Source organism: Argiope bruennichi, chromosome 1 (assembly GCF_947563725.1).
Source record: "Argiope bruennichi chromosome 1, qqArgBrue1.1, whole genome shotgun sequence".
In the NCBI taxonomy this organism is placed as follows: Eukaryota; Metazoa; Arthropoda; class Arachnida; order Araneae; family Araneidae; genus Argiope; species Argiope bruennichi.
In genome coordinates, this window is record NC_079151.1 from 46,872,545 (window position 1) to 46,886,264 (window position 13,720).

The window sequence follows — 13,720 nt, forward strand, 5'->3', positions numbered from 1 at the left end:
TTTTAGAATATTAATCATTAAAAGGTCCCCACACACTTATTTAAGCTCCTAAGAATATTGTATCAATTAATTATATTTTACATCATAATAAAAAATTAGCTTTGATATATAGCGGAAAACACACGCCACCAATTACACTTCAAAAAGAGTAACACATTTTAGAAAGAATACAACTAAACATTTTATCGAAAATTAAAAATGTTTCAGCAATAACTTAAATAGATAAAAGATAAATAGGATAAAAGTTTAAAAAAAGCTGAGGATGAATTTGATTCATGGAAATTATATTTCTGATTTTAATTTTAATAGTTAAAACACACGTTTTATCTGAATAATTGAACTGAACGTTTTAACTGAAGCATCTGAATAATTGAAATAAAACACTAAATTTTTGAAAACCATTTTCCCCGTTTAGAAGCAGGATTTCACATGAGGAAAATAACATGGTTAAAGAATTTAATCTTGAAAATCCATATCTATTTCCTTCGTATTATAACCAGAAATATTTCACCAAAGTTTCTTAACAAATTGTTTTACACTATTCATTATTTTTTTTATTTAGGCAATTCAATTATGGTCATCTATATAAAATTTGAAAATAATTGTGTTCATTCAATAATTTTTGTATTAATTATTTTTCTCTCTTATCCTTATAATCCTTTATCAAACAAAAATTATGATTGATATTAATCATATTATTTTATGCGGAAACTTCCTTCTGACAAATACGACAAATCTAATTAATATACAAGTCCGGGGACAAGTCTCATACTGACTGATTATGGCATCTATCTATCTACAACTATCTGAATTATATAGGATTTGGAATATATTAGGATTCATAATATTTTCGATTACGATATTTTGCGTACAAAGGTTGAAGTATATATTCCGCTAAAGATCTATGACAAAATTTTCATAATTAAAATCTTTCTGCATGAGAAGATTATTTTATAGTATAATGTGATGTGAAAGTTCGAAAATCATATTGCAAAATAGGATAAGTTTTACTAAAATTATTACATACAGTTTCCAAGCCATAGCTAAGATGATTATAGTTTCGGAAATTATAACATTAAAATAAATTAATCATCGTTTTCAGTGGGAATATAGGATAGAATTATTAAGATGAAAGACAACAGCTAATAAAGGACACCAGAAATTTTAATTATTTTTTTAAATGGAATGCGTTTAGCTGATGTGCTTTCAATATATCTCTATATCTATCTATACATCTGTATATATATCTATATTTATCTCCCTCTCTCTCTCTCTCTCTCTCTCTATATATATATATATATATATATATATATATATATATATATATAAAATTTTAAATAACAAAAAACAAACACATTTTCAAAAATAATTACAAATTTTATTGTTTCCCAAATATTTTTTCCATAATAGCAAATAAATAGACATCAATTAACGTTATCAATTGTATATATACGTTAACAAAATTTTTGGAAGTACGCTCTTGCTGTCAGTTTCACCATAAAATAGGTTTAATGTGAAAAAATCTCTCCTTAGCAGATAAATATTTTCAATTCTCAGTTTATTAAATTTAAGTAAATTCGTTTTGTTTTTATGTCATTTAATTTATTCACGAGGAAGAAATTCAAACAAAGATTATTTTATTTCATCTCTGCGATAGTCCGTAACAAATCAGTGAAGTGTTGTGTTTTCCAAAATCTACGGTGCGAAACAGAATTCGTTGGAACTGTATATCGTGTTATTTAATATTTTTTCTAGAGTTCTGATGTTCTTAATGTCACTCTTCTTTTTGAAAAACATCTTCTGTTCTTCCGAATGCCTTTTTCACTTAAATCTTCAATTACTTACATTGCACATTTTCTCCTGGTTTTTCCAGTACTTAGTTTTCTGCCATTTTTCTTTTATTCAGTGCACTTTTCTTTCCGTTACGATGATTTTTGTTTCTGCATCGACTTACTTTCCTCTCCATTTTAATATATTCACAAAGCGTATGAGATTACAATCTAAGAAACTTTTTCAAAAAGAAAATGATGCTTTCTTCTTTGGTTGAGATAACTCGAGGTAGAGAATATTACTATAAAAATGCATTTCATAAAGGCAATCAGGTTCTGTAAATAATAACAGACAAAAAGAAAAAAATTCGTTTTCCTCAATTTAGTATTTTAATTAATATTTCATAAAATTAAAAGCACATTTTGAAAAATCATAGCAATACTTTTTGATTTTTTTTACTCTGGAAATCTTTATAATAGAAATGTCTGTAGATTTAAAAAAAATACTTTGTTTAAGTTGGTTTACTTCGTTGTTTTGCTTTCAATTTCATCCCACTTTAATGATTTTAAGAATAACTCTCTGGTAATAAGTAATTTTATGTTTTCCTTATAATAACTTTATTGTTATCATCCATTTATGTAACTAACAAAAGATTAAGATAGTTTTTTTAAGTAACTATAGAAATATACCTTTGGGTTTAAATTTATAGAAGCGTAAACCATAAATTTATGACTTTTTCAAAGCAATTTAATTTTATTTATATTATTAAATCCCTAGATAATTTTTTCAAACAATAAAAGATTACATATAAAGCACTTATTCAATATTTTTATGTGTAATCATTTGATCCGTTTTCTCTTGGGATGTATAGGTTAGTGTGACCTTGTGGAAAGGTCAGAATTACAGGATTTGATGTCACAGACTCATACACTTTTCTGTACTCTCATACACCGAGGGTCAAATAACTTTTGTTGATGTGATTTAGAAACTTAAAGGAATGTTGTTGTGAATTATGTGTTCTCCTGGTCATCTGTCTTCGAATCTAAATAATGGTTTCTCAATTAAATTGCCATTTTTATTTCATTAAAACTGAAAATGAATATGATTAAAACTTTGAATACAAACCCCATTAAAATATTTAATTACAAGAACTGGATCGTGTTGAAAGGATATTTCCAAATTTTATTTATAAGTAAATTGACTTTCAGAAATTATCTGATGATAAAGATGGCAAAATTTTTATAACCTGTTATTAAATTCAATCATATTAAATACAATATGACAAAATCGGACATTTTATTGTTTGTAGAAAGAACATTCATTTTATAACTCTATTTTAATTTAATACAAACATATATTCTGGTGATGAAACGATAAAAATAAAATTGTATGTTTTCGTCCATTTTCGCTTATTTCAAAGTCCACTGTCCCCTTAAACATCGTCTTGCCTCAGTATTATTTTTACAAGATTTACCGTATGCTGAAGATAATGCATGTACCTACACATCTATTTCATGCTAATTTAATCGTCATTGATTTCTATTAAAATTATACTTTGCATTTACATTTTATTCTTGTAGAATCAATACAATAATCAACAAATCTGAGCGTGTACATATAATATCCTCTCAAAGTAGATTCTTAAAATTAGAATTTTTACAAAGCTTAATTTCAATTAGACTTTCCCAAATAATTAAATTACTCTATGCTTTTTTCATATAAACAAACAACAAATCATCTAGAAGTTACAATCTCTTAACATCCTATCCATGATAGTCAGCAGAACATATATAAGTTTAATGCAAAAATTACTAAAATTTAAAAAAAAATAACTGGGATTTTTGAAAAAGTAAAAAGTTTACTGAAGCTCATGAACATAAAAGGAGGAGAATCTAATTTAATCTCATTCGTTGGATATCTAAAATGGAAGTAAAATTTAAAGTACGTTATTAAATTTAGAGCGTAGTTTCAGCTTCTGAACATTTTCGGCACATGTAAAAAATTCTAACGATTTCAAGCATTGAATTGTTTTACTCTAGAGCATTGTAAGTAAACTTTTTTTGGGTTCACGGTTATTCTTCCAAAAGAGAATCGCTTAATTTAAAAGAATGTAATTTTTAATTAAATTTTATTGTTTCTTACAGAGAACATAATTCTGCTGAAGTTTGTTCTTGGGTGGATGGAAGCCAAATTTCCAAGAGAAAAGAAAGTTGCATTTCAATTAAATTCTAAACTTCCTCCAAAAGCTAAATAAGTCTCCTTTTTACATGCATTAACATGAAAGTACATATACATTTAAACATTGCATAGGCAGAAAAAAAAACGTTTTTTAGCTGATTTTTTTGCTGAAACAATTAATAGTTTTTCTTTTTTTCCTGAAACAATTAATAATAAAATTCAAAATATATGTATTTTAAGCTATAAAAAATTAAACTTTTATGTATAGATTGATCTCTAATAATAATATTAATACTGATAATAATTAAGAAGTTCAATTCTAATATAATATCAGCATTAATATTGATAATAGTAATAATGTTTACATAATAATTACAAATACTGAATCAATAAAGTACTGAATCAATGAATAAAATTTAATTTTTGCTCTTATTACCGTGACTAATTTTACTATTACGTTATATCACTCTAGATGTTTTAATAATATAGTTTTAAAAATTAAAAAAATGCTAATAATAATTTATTTTTATTTAGAATAATAATTGTTAAGTTTGTTAATTATGAATTTGCTTCATCAATGAAGATGTATAAAATTTTTATAAAGAAAAATATTTAAATACAAAATTATTTCAAAAAAATTTTCTTTTAGCAGAATATTAAATATATTAAACCTTTGGATATTTTACTAGTTAATGTTTCACAAATTGAATAAATATGCAAATTGTAATTGTTTTTTAACTTAACTTTAAATTACATCGACTTTAGAAATGGATCAAAATTATTATTTATTTTAACATTTGCATCTCTACATTTCTATTTATTATATTCTAAAAAAGAACTTTTCTTGCACATGTTTAATAAAATGCATCAATATGAGAAAAATCATTTTTCTTGAAGTAGATTTTATTTTCTTAAAAAATGTGAAGATTAAAAAATAATCTTAAAGGTTAAAAACAGTAAAAATAAAGGGAAAAAAATCAAATGTTATGAAAAACAGTGATTGATAAGAAATAAACCGAAAGTATACTTTACATTTCAAGTGTGTTAAATCAATGTCCAACAAGTTTATATTCAACACAGAAGAAAGAGTGTTTCTTAAATTATTTGAATGAAATTATGGCCTAATCTGGGCATTCCAAGCCTGGAAATGAAAAGAACTATAATCCCTAAAGCGACAAGAAGAAACAAATCAAATAACAAATAAAAAAAGTGCATCTAAGAAAATTAAAACGATTTTAAAAGCAGAAGTGGCCATGTTTTCAAAGGTTTAATGTTCGTTCCTGAATGCTTTCTTCCTCTCATCTGGCTACTTGACTGACAGCAAAAAAATAGGGGTATTTTTTTCTTTCAGTTTTTTTCTGCCATTTCATGTCTGTAAAAAATACAAAGCATTTGTTGTGAATTCTTTATAAAAGTGAACTGCACCTTCGGGCTTAATTACGTTCTTGGAGGGATTGCTACAGATGTAGAGATTCCCATTTCTTTGAAACTGGAATCTTTTGACAAAGAAGATTTTCTGGCGCTCGAACATTGTACGTTCTCCAGCAGGAAGAGGTGTCGTTCGAGATGCGGAGGGCATGTGAAGTATTGTTTGAAAAAGGATTTATATTTGCCTGCCTCAATAGAAAAAGACAACTTAAAACACAAAATCTTCTGTATCAATGTTCTGTTTCAAGAATGTCACGAGCACTTGTCAGTTGGAAAAATCTTTATCGTGCATTCTCTAATCCACTTACGTGAATACTTGTGGTTAATACATCATGCAATTTTCTTATTGTGAAAGAATGAAAGATTTAAACAGATTTTTTTTTTTTGCAAAGCTATTATACTACTAATTTGTTTTGTAAATATTTAAATAAATGCATGCGTTTTTTGTTGTCAATAATGCCGAATGTTATTTGTCAAATAATGTTATTTCTGAAATTAAGAATTTTAGTTTTAAAAAGCATTACCCTTTATACAAAAAAAATATTTTTTTTTTAAATTATTATTATTTGTTTTTTTAATTATTATGTTTATATTTTAATAATAAATTGTAACTTTCCAAATTGTTTTGAAATTAACTTTGGAGATCGTTTCTAGTTCCATCACTTTTAATTCTTCTTTTATATATTTAAAACACTAATAATGAATATTGGCAAATGAACATTAAAGCACTATTTTGAAATTTCACGAATGTTTGTATGCATAAAGCATTGTTGAAAGCCGCAATATAAATTAAGAACGTTGATCGACTTTTATCTCTGGAAAAGAAACTATATTTCATTTACAATTTTTTGAATATATATCTAGGCTAATTACCCGATGATTGCTTTGATTTCAACCAGAAGAATAGCTTATAAATGATGTTTTCCCTCTAAAAATATCGAAATATTTTGATTTAAATATTGAATTGAAGCTCATATTTTTAGAATAATGACTTGTAATCTACTTATTAAACAGTAATGGGTCTATTCACCCAGACAAAACAGCTCATTTATATGTAAAATCTAATCTTTAAAGATACTATTTGAGAAATGGGACAATATGTATGTATTATATGGAAATAAATATCAATTGCTTTTTAGAGGTTCCTGCCAAAACGAACAAGGATCCCCTTATTAAATCTTATCTAATCATATTCAATTCATTTTTTCCCTTGTGAACTTTTGTCTTCTCTGACCAGAGAATTTTGTTTATTTTATCAAAGCGTGTGTGTGTGTGTGTGTTTGTGTGTGTGTGTGTGTGTGTTTGTGTGTGTGTGTGTGTGTTTTTGTGTTTTGCATTTCATGAAAAATGTATTCAAGATTTTTGTGTGTGTGTATGTAATCACTAAAAAAATTAACGTGTGAAACGTTAAAATTTACCTGTGTACTTGGTGATTACTGATACTTTTCTTTTAAATATGATAATCAGAAAACTGTTCAGAAGATTTCTTATTGTTTTAATAATTATGTACAATAAAATCTGGCGTTTTCTTCAAAATTACAAGACATTTATGATGCAGGATAGAGATTAAAAAGTAGCAAACACATAAACATTAGTCAGCTAGAGTAAAGAGTTTCAATTTGAGGCATTTTATTTTCAGAAATTTATTGCATTATTTATATTTCATTTCATTAATAACGGAAATTTCTTTTGTCAACAACATAAAACTTTTTTAAATTATCTTTTCATAAACATAATAGAACCTCCAACAAATTTTTATTAAAAATGATTCAGTGTAAATGAGGATTTGTGTTTATTACTGAAAAAATATTTATGTAACTGAAACATATTGCATTTTTTTTTTCAAAAAAATTAATTTGACTGGAATAAATTAGAACTGAAAAGCAGAAAATAAAACGATCTTTATTTCCAATAAATAAATTATTTGAGTTTTAAGTAGCTAAAGCCATTTTGTTTCCTTATTTTTGAATAATATAAAATAAGCTAGAATATTAAAAGTAAAGGTATTAGATGGAAAAGATGAAAAATGCGTATTATTATGTATGAGGATATTTGCCTTAACAGTTTCAAAACAACTGGTGGCATTTGGCCATTATTCAAATAAAGAATAATGCCCTGCTTATTTAAAATTTTCCTTAAAAGCTTCCGAGACACTTTAACAAAGATATTTAATTATTTATGAATAGAGATATGAAACAAAAATCAAGTAATAGATCATATTTAATATAATATTAATGAGAAAAATTGTCAGTAGTTTGATATTTTCTTTATCATATTTTCAAACATAATTACTCATTCTAAAATTTATAAGATTATTTTTCTAATTTTATTATTTATAAGAAATTCAGAAATTAATAAAACATGATAAAATATAATGAAAAGAAACGTCAATCAATGCTTTGAAACCATATAGCTTTTTTATGAATCTTTTCAATGGAAATATAGAGCATATAAAACTCATTTATAAACTATTACTTAGTTCAATGTCTTATTTTGTGACGCATCTTTCTATCAAAATATTATCTGAGGTTCAGATAAACAATGTTATCACTGTATTGACGGCTTGCTTGACTCATCCCATATATTCTCAAGTCATCGACAAGGACAATGACAAGACCCGACATCAAGAAACAACAAAAGACAGTGCAAATAACAACTCACATTGTAGGAAACATATTTGCTCACATTCCACAAATTCCAACATTTATATATGTCTGTAGAATCATTTGATGCTGTATTTAATCTTGCACTTGTAATTCGGAGGGAATGGCCACGTGTCTATTATTTAACAGTGAGTAAAGATATTTCGTTATTAAAAATGTTAACAATGCGGTTAATAAATTCTCCCCATGAAATAATTGTATTATTGCTTCCATTTCTTCTGAACAAATTCTTTCTTTTTACTTACATTATTTGCACCATGGATAAAACTCTTTTTGCATGTTCAGATTAGATCTTTTTAGGAAAAAAAAGAATTAGATGTCGATCGTGTATTCGCCAATATAATTGTTGTAACCGTCCATAGACTGAGAATAATATTGATGCTAATTATTAAGATTAAATAATCTTTACACTGTCCAATTTGAATGATGGGTTCTGGGACTGAGCATTAGAGTAACTTTTCATCACTATAGAATCAAGTTATTCTATCAAGCATTAGAGTAATTTGAAAAATAAGTCAAAATTTCAATTACAGCATCTTGTAGTTTGTAATTGCTAAACTATTTTGTAAATATACTTCCATAGAATGAAGTCGGGGCTTTAAAAAGCAACAATTTTATTCTTTTATAACTAGGACACCTTTACTATTAGATACAACGTAAATCGTCAACATATCCAAACGTCCCTGTCACTGAAATATGTCACTCTTTAAAAAAGCACACAAAGTGGACAAAGAATTTTATATTCTTTTCGGCATTCCAGTACTGTGTTGGAATATCTTAAACGATCAGTTTCCTGCGTTTCTTTCCTTTTTTATAAAGTAGACATTTGATCAATTAACATAAACAGTATTATGCATGAATGAATAATGTTCAAGACATAATAGTTACTTATGACAATTTTCATGTATTGAATAACTTTGCATTTCCCATGCATTTTTTTATATCCAAAAGTGTGATTAGTCCCTCTAAACAGAATATGCATATTTGTACAAAATTGTGCAACGTGACTCTGTGTCACATAGTTGAATGTTAGAAAAACTTTAAACATTCACATTATTTTAGTTTATGCGGTTATTACTTAAAAAAATTTGTAATTCTAGTATTAAAGAAGCCAAAGTGCTTTCATACAATTATCCACCTTTTTTCAATCAACTTTATAATTGGAAATTTATCCTAGGGTCGAATATTCAGGGAAATAAAAGTTAGAGCTACTTTTTGAGACATCATGTGTAGTTGCTAGAAAAATATATTTATCTAGAATTTTAATTCAAGCAGATGCTTACTGAAATTATTTTAAAAACACCATTTTCTGATTACTTCTCACAGATTAATAAACTCTTAACATACTAAAATATATTTTTGTTCAAAGATTTTCAATTCATCCATGTTTACTCTGTATCAACTTTCTAAATATTACAATGAAAATACGAAGCATAAGAGTATTAACTTTACATTTATAAATGTTATTTAGTAAGAAACAATTAATAACAATATGAAATAGGAATTAAATTATATTTTAAATTGGCATTTATAAAATTAGCATCTGAAAGAAATTAAGAAGCATAAAGAAATTATTAACTTTGCAGAAAGAAATTAATAGTATTTAATCATTTTTTTTTCTAATTCCGCACACATGATACAAATTAACACAATTTTGCAAGGCTAATTCCCTGCTAAAATTTATTCTCTAAAACTGTTCTACATTAAATTTCATTGAAAATTTGTTCATTCAGTGACTCACAAGAATTCAAATCGCAAAATTATTCGTTCCATTATGTTAAACATTTCAATGAATAGTTTAAATTAATTAAATAATCAGGAATCTAAGTACTATGTTTGGTTCAAACGGCGCTAATTGAGTAGTGAATTAATGATATAGATCTGTGATCTATCTAATGCAGAAGTCATGTCCCATTTCACTCCCAGAAACCACTTTGAAATGACCTGTATACTAATGTACATTGATATAACAGAGGTTAAGTAAAATTTTAAATTTTAATAATATAGGGTTTAATAATAATATTGTTTACGCTTTCAAATCATATAAACAATAATGTAAACATGTACAATCATTTTCTTATTCAAAGAAACTAAAATAACTTTCATTCCTTAATTATGGCACAGATATACGTTGAAGGTATATTTCGCAACCAGTATCAATATTTTTGAAATTTCAATTAGAAATTTAATTAATTAAAAATTAAATGAGATTTTAGAGTTTTCCTTAATAATTTTGTACAAAACTAATTTTTATCCATTTTAAATTTTTAAAAATGTATTTTTAATGATGCTAATTTAAATGTCGTGCTAATTTTTCTGAATTTTGGCATTTTGTTTAATTTTCAAAAATATTTTATGCTACTGCTTATAAATTTAAAACATTTCCATTGATTCGTCCAATATTAAACTCATAGTTTTCATCTATTGTTGAAAGCCAAGAAAAACGGATTCCGTTCAATATATGTACTTTACATAACGAATTAAAAAAAATAGAATTTACAATACCTCAAAAGTTAGGTGAACTTGACAATTATGTCAGGATTGCATTATGTTAGATTGCATTAGTGTCCTTCATGCGCACAATTAATATAACATAATTAAGAAAACTAAAATAACACTGATTCAAAGTTTAAGAAAATGTGAGGGTTGAAAATAATTTATTAACGAAATCATTGGCATGATATTATATCTGAGAGATTTATTTGAAGGGAAATATGACGAATAACCCCGTCAAAACAGGTGGTCACCAAAGGCGGATAGTAAATCCTAAGACATAAGCTATGTTTAGAACTACAAAAATATCTACTTTCTTCAATATTCGTACAAGCCAAGTTAATTAGTTGGAGTTATGTGTAAAATTGGAGTAGATATTTTAGACTAAATTATGAACTTTTTTTACCTTGAAAAATGGTCCGTCTTAAAAATGAGGAATCTATTATTCGGTTACCTCTCCCGAGTGTATTCTCTAGATTTCCATTAATTTTTACTTTAGTTTACTTTCTTCTTTGTTTAAATTTCACTTCGCCGTTGCTTAACTCAGAAAAATTGTATGACAATACCGTGGAATACATTTAAGAAGAATTCATTTTCAAGCCACGTTGTACTCATAGTCTTAAAAGCAAATACATCCTCCAATTTTACAGATAACTCCATGAAACGTTTTCGTCAGCTTTTATTGTGGTATAGCGTCCATTTTTTAACAGATTTTCTTGCCGATAATCTTTGTTTTTTGCTATTTTTTTAACTTTCTTATTTCGTCTCTAGGATCGCTGCAACACGTCTCAATAAATTCTGCCTAATTACTTTACTATAGGTACACATTTCATCCCTGGCTATATGAACCACCGTTTTGAATTTAAAAGATTTAAAAGGGCTTTAATGATCAGCATGTATTTACGTCAATGACGCGGAAGCTTACATAGTTCAATAACATAATTCCTTTATAGTCTACGCAGTTCGGTTTCTTAGAATTCACATTAACACTGATGTCATTGCATATAATCGCATCTGTTGGTTTTATAAGATATAAGGTAAACGAATGGCAAAATTTGAAATGGTAAATTAGTGGATGGAAAATGAATAAACCAATGAACTGTAGTTTGAACGATAATAGAAAATATTTGAATTTTCTCAATTACCGAATTTTAATTATCATACCGATCTGGAGTCTCTCTCTTTAATAAATTATTCAAAATGCCCGCCACTTGAATAAAAGCTGGATGATTTCACCTTCTGCCAGTTCTATCAATAAATATGTTAATGTAAAGAAGAATTTGTTTGGACTAATCACGCTTTATTCGATATACAAATTGGCAGCAGATTTTATTTGGCAAAAATAGCACTACACCATTTTAAAATTAATGGAATTTTGTTGCATATGTCTCTTGGGAACCTTTCCGTATGCTGGAATTGATTGTCCTTGATTAAGGTGAAGGATTTTAGAATAATTTATCGTGAAGGATTTTAAAATAATTTATAGTGAAGGATTTTAAAATAATTTATTTAAAAATTTCCCAATATTTTTAATAATTAAATATACATTCATTATAAAATAGTTTTTTAAAGTGAAAATGCAAAATTTCTTATATTTAACCAATTAACTATTCCTTGTTTTTTTAGGACTATGCTAAATTATTTGTTCTCGAAATTTACAAGCTCGCATAGCATCTCTGTCAAATCGCCAAGATTATTATTCTTAAGAAGTCCTCGTTAAATTCTCGTAAGTTAAATAATTATCAATTTTTGAGCATATTTGATGGTATTAGTTATCATCTGGAATCACATTTGTTTGCAAAAAGCAGCTTTCCTTACGCATTTAAGCAAAAAATCCAGAAACAATCATTGTCAAAGAAGGCAAAAACTGAAAGCACATATTAATCTTATCTTGTCGCCAGTTTTTATTCGAAGTGGAGGTTTCAATTAAAACAAGCATTTGCATTTTACTCGTATATCTTTGCCATTTATCGAAAAAATAAGCTGAATGGCCTTTTTTATTATTTTTTCTGATCAAAATGGCCGTAATGTCAATGAAAAACTCATTTCTGAGAAGATAAATATTTTTATTGCAAACTTTTCAGTAATTTTATTGCATTTTTTATAAAAGTTGATCCCATTCCTTTTACAGAAGGAAAGTAACTGAAACAAATGGCACCTTATTTTCCTTCTACGATCTTTCGTAACAAATCAATGAAGTGTTGCGTTTTTCAAAATCTACGAAGCGAAACAAAATCCTTTCGCGCGATACCTTGGCTTTTTTTTCCTTTTTTTCATTGGAACTTTCTCGCTTCTTAATGCCAATGCATCGTTTAGAAAAATATCTTTTGTTTCTCTAACTCACCTTTTCACTTAAAGCTTCACTTCCTTACAATGCAAATTCTTTTTTCTTGTTTTTTTCAGTACACTTTTTACTTTTTCTTTTTTTCATTTCCGTACATATTACTTTTCGTTAGATAAATTCTTGTTTGAATTGCTAGGTTTTTATTATGATTTGTATTATAATATATAGGAAGAGATGGCATTTTAAACAACACGTATAAACAAAAAAAAACTTTGTCCCTCGATCTCATAAACATGCATATAAAATATTATGTAAGATATTATTTATTTTGTAATAAGATATTATTTACATCTACATTCTTAAATAAATAGTGAAGTAAAATGTTCATGAAATCCTACTCAAATTTTATTGTTTCGGTAAGAATTAATTCTTTTCAATGTTTGCATTTTCATAAAAGATACAACACTTTAATAGAAACTTCTAAGAGATCTATAATTTACAGAGAAACTTTTAAGCGATATATAATTTACAGAGAAACCTTTAAGCGATCTATAATTTACAGAGAAACTTTCAAACGATCTATAATTTACAGAGAAACTTTTAAGAGATGTATAATTTACAGAGAAACCTTTAAGCGATCTATAATTTACAGAGAAACTTTCAAACGATCTATAATTTACAGAGAAACTTTCAAACGATCTATAATTTACAGAGAAACTTTTAAAAGATGTATAATTTATAGAGAAACTTTTAAGAGATTTACTATTGAGAGATCTGGAATGTAACAAGATCTATTAATTTACCCTCTTGTTTTATGTAATGTTTTGCTTCAAATTTATTTCCAAATATTCTGTAAGAATAAGGGCAAAATTATAATAAACCTCTAATATGTATTTAAATCATT